This window comes from Pezoporus flaviventris, unplaced genomic scaffold (assembly GCF_033815535.1).
Source record: "Pezoporus flaviventris isolate CSIRO_AGI_PZ_B2104156 unplaced genomic scaffold, CSIRO_AGI_Pfla_v1 ptg000036l, whole genome shotgun sequence".
Taxonomy (NCBI): domain Eukaryota; kingdom Metazoa; phylum Chordata; class Aves; order Psittaciformes; family Psittacidae; genus Pezoporus; species Pezoporus flaviventris.
Window position 1 is genome coordinate 29,373,412 of NW_026892584.1, and position 13,920 is coordinate 29,387,331.

General features: G+C 42.5%; 1 protein-coding gene across 4 annotated transcripts in view; it reads right to left on the reverse strand.

Moving 5' to 3' along the window:
• Positions 1 to 3,885, reverse strand: part of STON2 (stonin 2) — a 69,910-nt gene extending 66,025 nt beyond the window's left edge. For 3 of the 4 annotated variants that reach the window (XM_061463745.1, XM_061463746.1, XM_061463743.1), the window contains exon 1: positions 3,733 to 3,885. The gene's annotated coding sequence lies outside the window, so the exon portion shown is untranslated. Of the gene's footprint in view, positions 1 to 3,666 lie in introns of all 4 variants that reach the window. The other variant, XM_061463744.1, reaches the window with a different exon arrangement.
• Positions 3,886 to 13,920: the final 10,035 nt, after the last annotated feature.

Sequence of the window (13,920 nt, forward strand, 5' to 3'; positions counted from 1 at the left end):
CTCCAGATGCCCAGTTAGACATCTGAGATAGTCACCTGATGCTCTGTTTACAGTCAACAGAAGGAATACAACACCTCCAGAGGATCCTTCCTCTGATCTATTTTTGAATGAGGTAAACCCCCCTCCAGAAAGGCTATGGCAATTAACTTAGGCTTGCATGTCTTCTTCACGCCCAAATTAAGGCAACCAAATCACAGCCAAAAATACAATACACTTATTTCCCCTTTCATTGATACACCGTGTTAGTGTACATCCCCCACCTCTTCCAGGGAGTCTAATTCCCCAAACTCTACAGTACACACTCCTGGTCACACAGTGTCTATGCAGGTATTTCCTGTTATAACTAAATAACTTCCCCCCCCACACACACATTTTCAGGTTTTATTCCTATGCTACTTTTTGGCTCCCTCCTTCATTACTTCTAAGGCTGCTATTTATTTCTTTCAGGACTCTTTCCTAGGAGTTTCACTTTGTTCTGTCTTCCCAGATTGGAATGTCTGCAACAACGCTTAAAAACCACATTTATTATTCAAGGTAAATGACATTATACAATAAAATGTATCAGTATGACTGCAATCTGCCTATCCTGCCTTGTCAGTATCAAACACAGAACAACTGCCTTCCTCTGCAAAGAATGAACAAGAGACACTCAGCAGTGGTTTGCTGCTCAGAGACTTATTTCTCATTTCAGATGAATGCCTCTGAGCCGTACAAGATGAAATCACAAAGTGCTGACTTGAAGTAATGGTGCAACTAATCAAGACGTTCCTGGAGCATGACCTCTTCCAATAAATAAAAATGTAAACTTCAACAAAGCCTTATACATATTTCTAGACACTTCAGTGCAGTGGACTGATAAACCTCAATATATCACTGCTGAGAAAATACTTTCAACATTTTAGAAAACATCTGCTGTCAGGAAAGTACCTACTGAAGGATTTTGAAGATGGGTGAGAGCAAAAGGTCTTTAATTTCATGGCTGCCTTTCACCAACTGTTTCTCTGTAGAACTGATGTTTAAGAAACCTATACATTTTAGTAAGCTACTCCTTTTAAGATTATTTTCTATTAATAAAGCCTTATTTGTTTCTATCGTTATTTAAGGGACACATGCATTGAAGTCTTAACTTTTTTTAACCTTATACTATGATGTTTACATTTTTCCTTGTATTTTTTTTTCTGTAAATATATACTAATGATTATGTCACATTTAAAAAATTGTTAGTAAGTTGTTCAAGGTGTTATATCCTAAGTCTACACTAGCAAGCAGTGTAAAACCTTACAGGTAGGTGTAGAGCTATAGGGTGAAATACTTGGCATCGAGGGCACAGCTTTCACACTACTCTCTTTTTTTGTGGCTTTTACTTCCAATTATCTCCTACCTGATCCTGTAGGCTGAATTTGCGTTAGCACTCGGAGTACATTAAGCGAGCTCCTGGAGTAGCTCTGACGCAGTTTTATTCCAAACAAAATCAGTTTACTTGCTCTGAGATGCAAACTGAAGTGCAGTAAGTGCGGATGATCAGGACAATCATTTCAAAAATCCATTCCTGCTTTAACTAATGCACTAATGTATTTGCATCCATATTTTCCAGAAAAGAAGGAACTCCTAGAGCACTGATGCTTATCCCCTGGTATCTCCATGGGACTCCATTCTCTCAGGTCTTTTTCAGTATCGATCTCTAAAATTTTTCACCCTGAAGTTATGAAAGAAATAGGACCTTCCACACCATTCACCTTATTTGCATATTTAAAAGACAGTGAAAATTGATGGCAGAAGTTAAGAGGGAATCCCTATCTGGGATTCATTTATTCTGCTAGTTTAGTGGCAAAGACCATGACAGGTGCTTCTCACATAGCCTTCGTGCGATACTTGGATTAAAAGCTGCATGAAGAAAGGGTATAACAGGAGCAAAGTGTCAGAGCAGGAGAACCCACAGCTACAACCTTGTAGCTGAAACCACCTTGGCAACTGCTTCGCTGAGTGGAAAAGTCCCCTGTTCTACAACAGGGGCAGAAGCCTTGCAGAGCAGAACATCTTGAGAGAGTTGTAACACACAGATACCACTTCTCATCTTCATTTGCTGATGCCAGACTTGGGTTAGCTGAAAATTAAGGACTTCACAATTTAGCCCCCTCACAGTATGGTGTTAACCCACACACCGTCTGGGTTTCTCAAACAGGGAACTGTACCAGCTGCTAGCTCCTATGGAGATAGCTGGCAAGGTAACATAAACTATGACTTGAGATGGGGAGCTCGCCACTACTAAGATGTAGCTGTTGCTTTCTTACCTTGTGCCCCTTGGACTGTTATCTAAACCAACCACACAGCAGAGTATTAATTATAACACTGTGTAATGAGGGATCTAAAGAACTCATGTAAAGGAGAGATCTGCAGTTAAAGACCAAGGTATGCTGTTAAATCCTTAACGACAATTAAGGACATGAATTATAAGAGAGTACAACTAGTCAGAACTGAGATACAGTGCAATGTATGAGAGAAAAATCCCTTGACCTTTTCTCTTATTGGAAACTTTAATATGAATGCCTGCTGATGGCATTCATATTTTAAAAATAATTTAAGAGTTACAGCTATAAAAGAGCAACAATCACTAAAGCTGCTAGCTGTATTCCAATACCTAAGGAAAACGGTATGCCAGATCTGCTTGGGAGCTACTGCTACTTTGTACTTCAGACCTCCACAGGAGTATCATGAAAAGCCTTTAATGTTATACAGAAAAAGACAAAGATTTCCCCAACAAAAGCATGATATAACAGATTAAATGTAATTTACAGCAAATATTACTTTATATTACAATCAATCAAATCTGAAAATTCTTGGAGAACAGAGAACCCAGACATTTTAGAAACTAAGTATTTAGGGAAGTCGTAAATGTTGCATAATCCCATGTAACACATCTCACTGGAGAAGGGGACACTGCTTGTCAAGCTTTCCTGGGATAACACAAACTGCGTTTACTAACATAAACCTGCTTACCTGGAAAAACATTAAGGCAAAATACAGAGCTCACTTGCCTGTGTAACACCAGGGACATTTCAGTCCTCAGCAGAGGAAATAAACCAAGAAATCACATGCCACATGTACTGCACACAGGCATTTTGCAATCAACCTGTAGTTCAAAATTAACTTGCCCAAACTAGTAAGTTTACAAAACGCATGTTTCACAGGAGACAAGTGATTCATTGCTGATTCACAAGTAAAGAAATGCCAACGTTTGCCAAATTTGTGCCTTGACAATACTAAAAATGCCCTCAAACCAATACAGTGAAGTTATTCTAAGGATAATTCCCAGCAAAAGGCACAACCAGGCATGGGAAGATGTGAGCTGTAAGGCATCGCCTGACCTAGCCCAGCACTGGAGTGTTTTTTTAACCTGCTTCCTTCTGAAAAACTGAAGTCTCAGAAACGATTTGGGGGGGGGGGGGGGGTGGGGAAGAGAGAGAAAAATCATAAAAGTTGCGTCTGATTACAGCCAGTTAGTCAACAAAACAATTAACAAAAATCAACAGAGAAAAGTGGAGCTGCAGTACAGAAAAACATGAACTTGGCAAACATGTAGAGAGGGGGCTGTCTGGTCATATATCAACATCAAAATCCACTTGGCATGGAAATATCTAATTTGAGCTTTTAAAACCTATAATTTACCTACTGTATTCAAACGAGACCACAGAAAGATGAGCGGTGATTTTTCTTTGCTTTGCAATATCTTACCCGCAGAAAAACGTTTCAAAAGCAGCACAGTTTAGTAGACTCAAGCAAGGAAAAATCCAAAACATGAGTAATTGCATGGAGCAGCTGAGGGGTAGGTGGATCCATGCAGCTTCCACATGCCGCTGTTAATGACTCATTAACCCTTCTGCAGATGCAGAGTAACGAGTTGCTAGGGCTTGCATGGAAACAGCGTGCGTTATTACAGACCCTAGAGGACAGCCCTGATTTGGGAGAGGTTGGCTGGGGGTTGCTAAGCTGCTTATCAGAGTCTTCCTCGAAAACATCCATGAGGCGGGTGTGAGATCCGGGGGAGGGGGACACACGGACACGCAGAAGCTCAGTCCTGCAGGTCAGGTCTGCGAGCGGAGCCGTGAGCCCCGGCCAGGGCAAGGGGCTGGGAGACGGAGGTGAACTTGGGCTCCACCGGGCGCGCAGCGAAGGCCGGGCCCTCTCTGAAGTACAGCGGGATAAAGCGGCAGCCCCGGCTCCGCCACCTGCCTTCGGTTTAGGTTTCCCCTTCTCCGGCACCTGGGACTCCTCCGCCTGCCCCTGCGCTCCGACGAACCGGAGCCGCTGCGCCCGTCCCTGGCTGTCAGGAGGGACGCGCATCCCCCGCTCCCCACCACCCGCTTCCCGCGCAGACCCACCTGCGGCGGCTGGGGCGGACCGGCGCGGCGGGGCGCTCCCCGGGGCACGGTACGGACAGCGCCGAGCGGCGGCGGCGCGGCCCCGTGTCGTCCCGCCCCCCGGGTAGCGGCAGCGCAGCGCAGGGCAGCCACCATTGGGCGCTCCTCGGCGACGCGGGGGGCCGCGGAGCCGCATTGGCCGGGGCGGCCCGAGAGGCCGGGCGAGACCCGGCGAGCGGCCCCCAGCGAGTGGCCGGTGCAGCCGTCGGCGGTGGGAGGGTTGGAGGAGGCGGTCGTATGCTTCTTCCCGGAGCGGATCCACGATGAAGAGGTGCACGGCTTGTTGTTGAACACGAGTCAAGAGCCAGCGCGCGTTGCTGCCTCACCTGCAGCCACCCGCTCTTGCAGAAATGCAAAACCCGAATGTGTAGATACGAAACATACAACACAAAAAACTCATTCTGCTCGGGCTCATTCCACTGGCATGCTTAAATACGACAATAGTTAGTTGTAACTAATGATTTTGTGTACCCGCTTCTAATACAAATTAACAGAAGTGTCTCTCTATTCTTTTGTTAGACGATGGATTTCACAGATCAGCAAATAGCTCACAATTTATACCAGTCAGGACTAATCGAGCCAACTGCAGTATCTGTGAACCGAGTTGGTTTTAAGCTGGCAAGTGGTAGTAGCATTACAGACATAATAACATATAGCTAAACTATCATTTGTGTCTTTAAAGATTTCAGGTCGCAATTTGTATATGCAAATGTCATTATGGAGGTTTTAATTTGTAACACTACTACAATTTCAAAGCTTCCAATGAAGGCAGGTTATGGATAATGAGCACGTGCGCCAAAAAACACACACAAATGCGAGCGTGGCTGTGCACACACCCACCCACTGGTGGATTCGGAGGCTGACTCCGGAGAGCTGAGGAAGCAACAAAAGTCACCTAAGAGCTTCCTACAAATCTGAACGTTGCAAGCTGAGAAAGACTAATAACCTTAATTAGATGCACTAGAACATCTTAAAGCCCTTTCCGACTCTAACCATTCCATGGTTCCAGCATAAAAGCTTTAATTAGTAGTGGGGACTCACTGTAAAAGAAAAAAACATATTACAGAAATGTAACTCTTCTCTCGGTGAACTATCAGTTTTTTAAGTGCTCATGTAAAACACTGGGGAAGTCTCAGGTGAAAAGTGCCAGGCAACCACACAGTTATGATAACTGGTGTTCTGCTTGGCAGTTTAGCAGCACTGCTTCGCTTGGTTGTGTCTTGAAGGAGCTTTCAAAGAGGCTTGAAGGTTTACTACTGGTACATACTACTCTGGGGACATGCGTTAAAACATGACACTCAAACAAAACACGCCACTCAGAAAACAAAGCCCCCGTGGCAGAAGTGGGGATACCCTCTCGCACAAAACACTGACAAGAGTGCCAGCTAGAGGTGGTTGGGAGAAAATAATACTCAACCCGAACATTGCCAAACTATTCGCACATCGTGCATAGTCTTACCCAGAAGTGTGAAACTCCCCCGTGTTTATTTGCATATACCGAACATTTTGCCGTGAGAGGTTAAGGCTGGTAGCCATGCTCATTTACGTGTGTAAAGGTTAACTACAACAAGGACACTGGATAGTTCTGCTCAGGTACAACTGGTGTCTTTGTTTCTTCTCATAATTAATTTATGGGCCAAAAGAACTACAGATTAGCTTTCCAGTTATTTCCCTCTATCTCCTCCATCTTTAATAAATACAGGGGCCAGAATAACATCACTGACCACTGATGCACAAGCGTGGGAGAGATCCTGACCTGAAACACTCCAGGACCATCAATCCTGTCCTGGTTTTTGGTCAAGTCCTGATCCCTATTTCTTCTTTTTTCTTAATTTGTTTCTGAATAGCAGCATCAGGATCAGCCATTACAGAGTAACTTTGCACAACAGTACTCTGAGCCTGTAGTCACAAAGGCAGCTACAAATGCTGCCAGGAACAGTCCCAACAGCTGCAATAGTTGCCGTATCTTGCACTGCTAAAAGCACACAGCCTGAAATTTCATCAGTCAGGCTGTAATTAATACCCACTACTAGAAATACAGGTTATGTTTTCCAGCTTTGCTGTCCTTTTCACCCTCAAGTGTGTTTACTGCTAGCCTTTAGATAAAGGTTGAGGAAATAGATGTTTCTTCATTTAAAAAGACATTAAAGGAAGAAGGCTTTCATATAATGTACTGCTTTTTTAGCACTTTTCCCTCTTTTATGTATATTAACAGGTTTAATCTGGCTCTAGCACTAATTACTTTTTCTGATATCAAGTAAATTGAAGTTCCTGCATTCAACATCCTTTGGGGGGGGGGGGGGGGAAGGAGGAGATGATTTAGGACATTTGGTTCTCTTAAATTACTTATTCCATCAAAGTTATTACACCATTACCAAAGTATCAGACAGCTCTGTTTAATACCATTATGCTACTTGGACTTGTAAGAAATTTTTACTGTTTTTGTTTCCAAAATACTTTTATGAGTAAGGTCTAGAATGGAAGGACTTGCAGGTAACATACCTGCTACAGGTTTCTTATGTTTTCAAGCCTTCTCTGAATTGAAGCTACAGAGCTGTGTGTTCCTGTGTTTAGCCATGAAGTGGTCAAGCAGTTGGACTAGGTGGTCATTGTAGATCCCTGATGTAATATTCTATACTACATTCAAATAGCTATGCATTAAATTTCTGGTTGAAAACGATTACTCATACAATAGCAAGGGAAATTACGATACTCTTCTTGAACGCTCCCCCTCCTCTCCCTCCAATGTAAGAGTGCTGGTGGCGAAATCACACACACTCCAGAGTCTGATCTGCCTACTTCAAATAGTTTGGGTTTGAACAACAAAGATTACATCCTTCCATTTTCTAGAGAGACATAATGTTGCATATTAACCATACAATATTCTGTTGCTGACATTCTGACCTATGTTGAACATGTATTTATGGTGAGACTCTACAGGATTAGAGCATGTGACATTATAACTATAAACATACGTACTTAATAACGAAAGGCTAGACAATCCCAATTCTAATTCATTTTGAATATAGACATTACCTGACTTTTTGTTTTCTCAACCTGACAGATAATTAGGGTTTTAAATGTTAATATTTCATTATAAAGACAATTTATTAATAATTCATCTTGGGAAACGTTCAGTTATGCTTTTGTTCCAATACAGAACAACAATTCACAAGGAAGCTTTACTGCAGATTTAACTGAATACATCAGTTAACAAAATTCAATATACTTCATTGTATTAAATGAAGTGAGGAAGTGTGATTTAACCCTTGGTGGTATCCCAACAGAGACCCCATTCAGAAGTGTACAGAAGCACTTCCAGAATTTTTTACTCATCTGGACCTGCTTCCACAGTTAAGTCTGTACTTCACATACTTTATACTGCGTCACTAAGTACAGGCTTACAGTTCATGCATGATCCACAGCCCATGGGTTGATATTGACGCAACACGAAAGAACAGTAAGAGAAAATAAGTGTGTTGTGCCAAAGGACTGTTTGCTTAGCTTCCTTACCTTGTACATATGCAGATGCACGTGAACAGCTTTTGCTTCAGCCATCATATTTTGCCTGGCCATCATATTTGAGAAATCATGGCAGTCAGGTGAAGTTCCCAACGACTGGAAAAAGGGAAATATAACCCCCATTTTCAAGAAGGGGAAAATGGATGACCTGGGGAATTACAGACCAGTCAGTCTCACCTCTGTGCCTGGCAAAATCTTGGAGCAGATTCTCCTGGAAGGCATGCTAAGGCACATGAGAAACAACAAGGTGTTTGGTGACAGCCAGCATGGCTTCACTAAGGGGAAATCCTGCCTGATCAATTTGGTGGCCTTCTATGATGGGGCTACAGAACTGATGGACAGGGGTAGAGCAGTCGACGTCATCTACCTGGACTTGTGTAAAGTGTTCGACACTGTCCCACACGACATCCTTGTCTCTAAATTGGAGAGACATCAATTTGATGGATGGGGCACTCAGTGGATAAAGAACTGGCTGGATGGCCGCACACAAACAGTTGTGGTCAATGGCTCGATGTCCAGCTGGAGACCAGTAACGAGTGGTGTCCCTCAGGGATCGGTGTTGGGACCGGTCTTGTTTAACATCTTTGTCACTGACATGGACAGTGGGATTGAGTGTGCCCTTCGCAAGTTTGCCGATGATGCCAAGCTTTGTGGTTCGGTTGATACGCTGGAGGGAAGGAATGCCATCCAGAGGGACCTTGACACACTTGTGAGGTGGGCTGATGCCAACCTTATGAAATTTAACCATGCCAAGTGCAAGGTCCTACACCTGGTTCGGAGCAATCCCAGGCACAGCTACAGGTTGGGCAGAGAAGAGATTCAGAGCAGCCCTGTGGAGAAGGACTTGGGGGTATTGGTCGATGAGAAAATGAACATGAGCCGGCTTCAGTCTGCGCTTGCAGCTCAGAAAGCCAACCGTATCCTGGGCTGCATCAAAAGGAGCGTGACCAGCAGGTCGAAGGAGGTGATCCTGCCCCTCTACTCTGCTCTTGTGAGACCTCACCTGGAGTATTGTGTGCAGTTCTGGTGTCCTCAACATAAAAAGGACATGGAACTGTTGGAACAAGTTCAGAGAAGGGCCACGAGGATGATCAGGGGACTGGAGCACCTCCCGTATGAAGACAGGTTGAGAAAGTTGGGGCTGTTCAGCCTGGAGAAGAGAAGGCTGCGTGGAGACCTCATAGCAGCCTTCCAGTATCTGAAGTTAAAACTTAAACAGGGGAAGTTTAGATTGGATATAAGAAGGAAATTCTTTCCTGTTAGGGGGGTGAGGCACTGGAATGGGTTGCCCAGGGAGGCTGTGAATGCTCCATCCCTGGCAGTGTTCAAGGCCAGGTTGGACGAGGCCTTGGGTGAAATGGTTTAGTGTGAGGTGTCCCTGCCCGTGGCAGGGGGGTTGGAACTAGATGATCTTAAGGTCCTTTCCAACCCTAACTATTCTATGATTCTAATATAGCCAAGCCTGAAAGATCATACTTCAGGAGAGATTTATGTAACTGTATGTCTCACTTATGGCAAGACTAGTTTAAAATCCATAGCTCTGGGAAAAGGCACTGTTTGCAGCGTGGTAGGCTGTCAATCTTTCCTATTCATAGGCTGGGTATTTTCCCCGAGGACAGCAATTGCTCAAGTGTCCAGACTTTGCCGTGTAACAGCAAACCAAACCATTCAGTAGCTGCAGAGCATGTTCAGCCTGTGATTTGACCAAGTGAAGTATTTGTAGAATAGCAGTGCTAGGGGTGTTACGGTTAGTGGAGAAATCTGGAAGTACCAAATGCTTAATATAAGCAGCACAGGGAGAGATAGAGGCTTAACGTGTTCATTTATATAACTTGAAAACTTCCTTTTCTGTATCTGCAAAAAGTCTGTGATTTAACCTCTAGAAATCCAGAGGAGACAGTGGAAACATATTTTATTTGTATTTGGATAAGGAATAGCTTTTTGAATTGACAGTCTATCTATTGTTCTAGCACCTTTCACAGTACCAAAGAGACAGCTAATGGGATTTGAAAAGGGAATTTATTTTTTAGGTTACTTTTCTGTTCATTTTCAGTATTTACCATAAGAGTTCTTCAGTTCTCAGGCAAGGTATTATTTGCCAACTGTTTAGTCTATAAAAGCTCTGTTTTATGATGCTGAACTGGTATCACCAGAAACAGTTAAAAGTATTTCCTGTCAATCCATCTTTTGGACCTGAGCTAAGAATGACAAACGTAGTGAAACACAAACTTCTGGGAGCCTGCAAACTCAATGTAATAATTAGGCCCCAAACCAAAACAGTAATAGAAAGAAATGTTACATGTGCAAAGTAAATTTATTTTTTTTTTAATCTCTATGGAGCTTTTCACTGAATACGCAGGATAGCAGAGTAGGCATACATAGTTTATATGCAGCATTTGCTAAAATTATTTGTTAGTTGAGAGATAATACCTTAATGTAGAAACCCCTCTTTCCTTCTCTCTTTTGAGAACTTCTTACCTACTTGCACCCTTTGCCTTCCATAAAGATCAGACTTCTAGTAGGAAACTCATTAAGGCTGTTTGTTTAGGAAAGGGGCAGAAAAAGCCAACACAGCTGTGTGCAGTGAGATCACATTTATCTCACTGGGGCTGAATTCTTTTACTATAGCCACCTCCCTTCTGTGCAATGTTTCCCAGATTTCAACAATCAAGTCAGATTCAAAATTATTTGTAAAATATATAAAATCCTTTAGTTACCCAGTTACAGTTGCACATGTAACATTACACTCTGGATTCCACAATATATATCATTTTGGTATGCATATTTTGGTGTGGCGGTTCTTTCTGATAGGACTGTCCAGTCCTATAAGCAATATAATGAAAACTAGAGATGGAACTAAATACAACTGGAAAAGAATTAATTCAAGGCCTCTTGATTTCACAGCATCAGTAACAAAGGTAATCAACTACTGGAAAAACTTACCAAACATGTAGATTTTCAGGACATTAGTGTAAAAATTCAAAGTTGGATGAGTCTCTAAAGAATATCCTATTTATAATACAAAGCCTTAATCTGAAACGTGCCACAGTTTTAACATCAGCTATAATAATGACTTGAAGTCCATGAAGTGTATTTGATACTTTTGTTTTCACACATCCATTTTTAATACTAGTAATACAAGCCAGCTCTTCCTCTAAGATCATTGTCAAATAGACCTGGGAAATCTTATTTAGAAGCACCTCCAATGCCATTAATGGAATTTCAGTATATAGCAAAGTCCAGAGCCTACCAACTTTAGGATTCCACAGAAAGCAATACTGTAAAATATTGTAAAATACAATTTTCAAATTATTTGGATAGCTCAAATATTTCATCAGATGGTCTCATCAAAAATGTGATTTTAAAAGACTCTTCATCACCTGTTGCTAAGCACTTTCCCTTGCTTTAGTGGGAGTTTGTAGTCTAAGAAAATGTGGATTTAACTTTGCTAAAGAGCCACTGTCCTGGAAGCTGTGCCCAACTGTATTTTGCATATTTTATCTGTACATAATATTCTAAAAGATGTTGCAAGACAGACCAGGATGGCAGCAAGTTGATGGACATACATATTAAAAACCCTTTAACAGTCCAGGGAAGGTAATTCTTTACAGGGTCTTTCCAGAAGCCACAGTGATTTTTAATTTTGGACTTTAGCTCTGCAAATATGAGAAATAAGAGCACTGAATTATTTAAATTCAGTAAGTTTCTGAAGCTCCTGAAACCACTCTTTTCTCTCGCAGTACATATGCATGTGTGTGCACATATATATGTGCTCCCATAATGTAACAATGACTGAAACTGCGTTATTTCTTTCATGATCGCTGAGGCCTGAAATGCTTTTAGCAACTCCATTTGAGTCACCGTTTGATATCTACTGCCCCATTGTGGCTGAAAACACACAGAGCAGGCACAAATTTTTCTGCCTGCAAAAGCAAGTAATTAGAAGCAACAACAACAAAAAAAATGCATGAATATTGTACAGAAATAGAGTCACATTCATAAATAACAGATGGGAACTGGAACATCGAATTCTACAGTACAGTTTTTGCCCATGTTTAGGAGGAAGGATGAAGAAAAACAAGCATAGAAACAAAATAATAAGCAAATACAGAAAATGCCTGATATAATTGGAATAACAGAATAAAGTGTTTTCTGACACAGAAATTAATCTTTTTCCAAGTTATTTTCAAAAATCTGGGAATGAAAGCCCCTGTTATGTGGAAAGCCCCAGAAGCTGGGTAGCTAAGAAATAAAAATGTGAACAACATACCCCTTAAAGTGGGGGTCTGCCTGAAATACTGATGCACTCAGAAAAAGCTTACCAGAACAATTGGCAGTGGCACTGATACCTTTTGGGGTAAAAACATTGTCTGAAACTCACTACAGAATTCAGCTGCTGTCCTGTGGGAGTTAAATCACATTTACCTTTTCCTACCTGAAATGAAAGTACAACAGTGCTCCATGACCACTCATTTTTCTTTCTGAAAATGAAAGTTAAGACTAGATGTTAAAGCAACCATGCCAAGAGCAAGGTCCTACACCTGGGTCGGAGTAATCCCAGGCACAGCTACAGGTTGGGCAGAGAAGAGATTCAGAGCAGCCCTGCAGAGAAGGACTTGTGGGTGTTGGTCAATGAGAAAATGAACATGAGCCAGCTTCAGTGTGCGCCTGCAGCCCAGAAAGCCAACCCTATCCTGGGCTGCATCAAAAGGAGCGTGACCAGCAGGTCGAAGGAGGTGATCCTGCCCCTCTACTCTGCTTTAGTGAGACCTCACCTGGAGTATTGTGTGCAGTTCTGGTGTCCTCAACATAAAAAGGACATGGAACTGTTGGAACAAGTCCAGAGGAGGGCCACGAGGATGATCAGGGGACTGGAGCACCTCCTGTATGAAGACAGGCTGAGGAAGTTGGGGCTGTTCAGCCTGGAGAAGAGAAGGCTGTGCGGAGACCTCATAGCAGCCTTCCAGTATCTGAAGGGGGCCTGTGAGGATGCTGGGGAGGGACTCTTCATTAGGGACTGTGGTGATAGGACAAGGGGTAACGGGTTCAAACTTAAACAGGGGAAGTTTAGACTGGATATAAGGAGGAAACTCTTTCCTGTTAGGGTGGTGAGGCACTGGAATGGGTTGCCCAGGGAAGTTGTGAATGCTCCATCCGTGGCAGTGTTCAAGGCCAGGCTGGACAGAGCCTTGGGTGAGATGGTTTATTGTGAAGTGTCCCTGCCCATAGCAGGGGGGGTGGAACTGGATGATCTTAAGGTCCTTTCCAACCCTAAATATTCTATGATTCTTACCTGGAATGATGGTACACCTCCTTCAACTTAGCTTCAGAAAAAGTCATTTACAGTCTCATGATTTTTTGGTGTTTTTTTTGCAACAAATAGAGTGACTTCTTCCTCAATAATTCTTTATAAACATAGGAATTGAAATCAGGATTCAGAAATGCCACTAAGCAAATGATCATTTAGAGATGAGGAAGAACATTTTGGTATTATACCAAGTAACACTTTCTAATGGATCAGGTGTCACAGGTTTACAAACTACACTTTCTATTAGTATTTTCATTTTACTAGAAGTGTTTTAGTCTTAGACTGAGAAGAAAGCAGCGTAAAAACCAACCAAGCCAGGAAACCAAACCAAATATACTGGGTTTTGATGAGCATTATTCAGTGGCTCTTTATTAAAAAACAAACACCCCCCATCTCCCTCCCCCTCTCCCCACCCCCAAAAAAAAAATCCAAAGACAAAAAACCCCAAAACACACAAATCCAGCACTCCCCCCACTTTCACAGCTGTGTATATACTTGGTACTCTGTGCCCACCACAGAAAACAACTCCCTGTCAATAACAGGCTACAAGCAAAATAGGGTATTTAACTCTTCTGACCTTGAACACATTGCATCTGAAGCCAGAGGCTCTTTTGCAAGGTGAGGGATGGTCTCACTAATCTTCAGCTATGTCAGTCAGACCCAGGCTGGTTT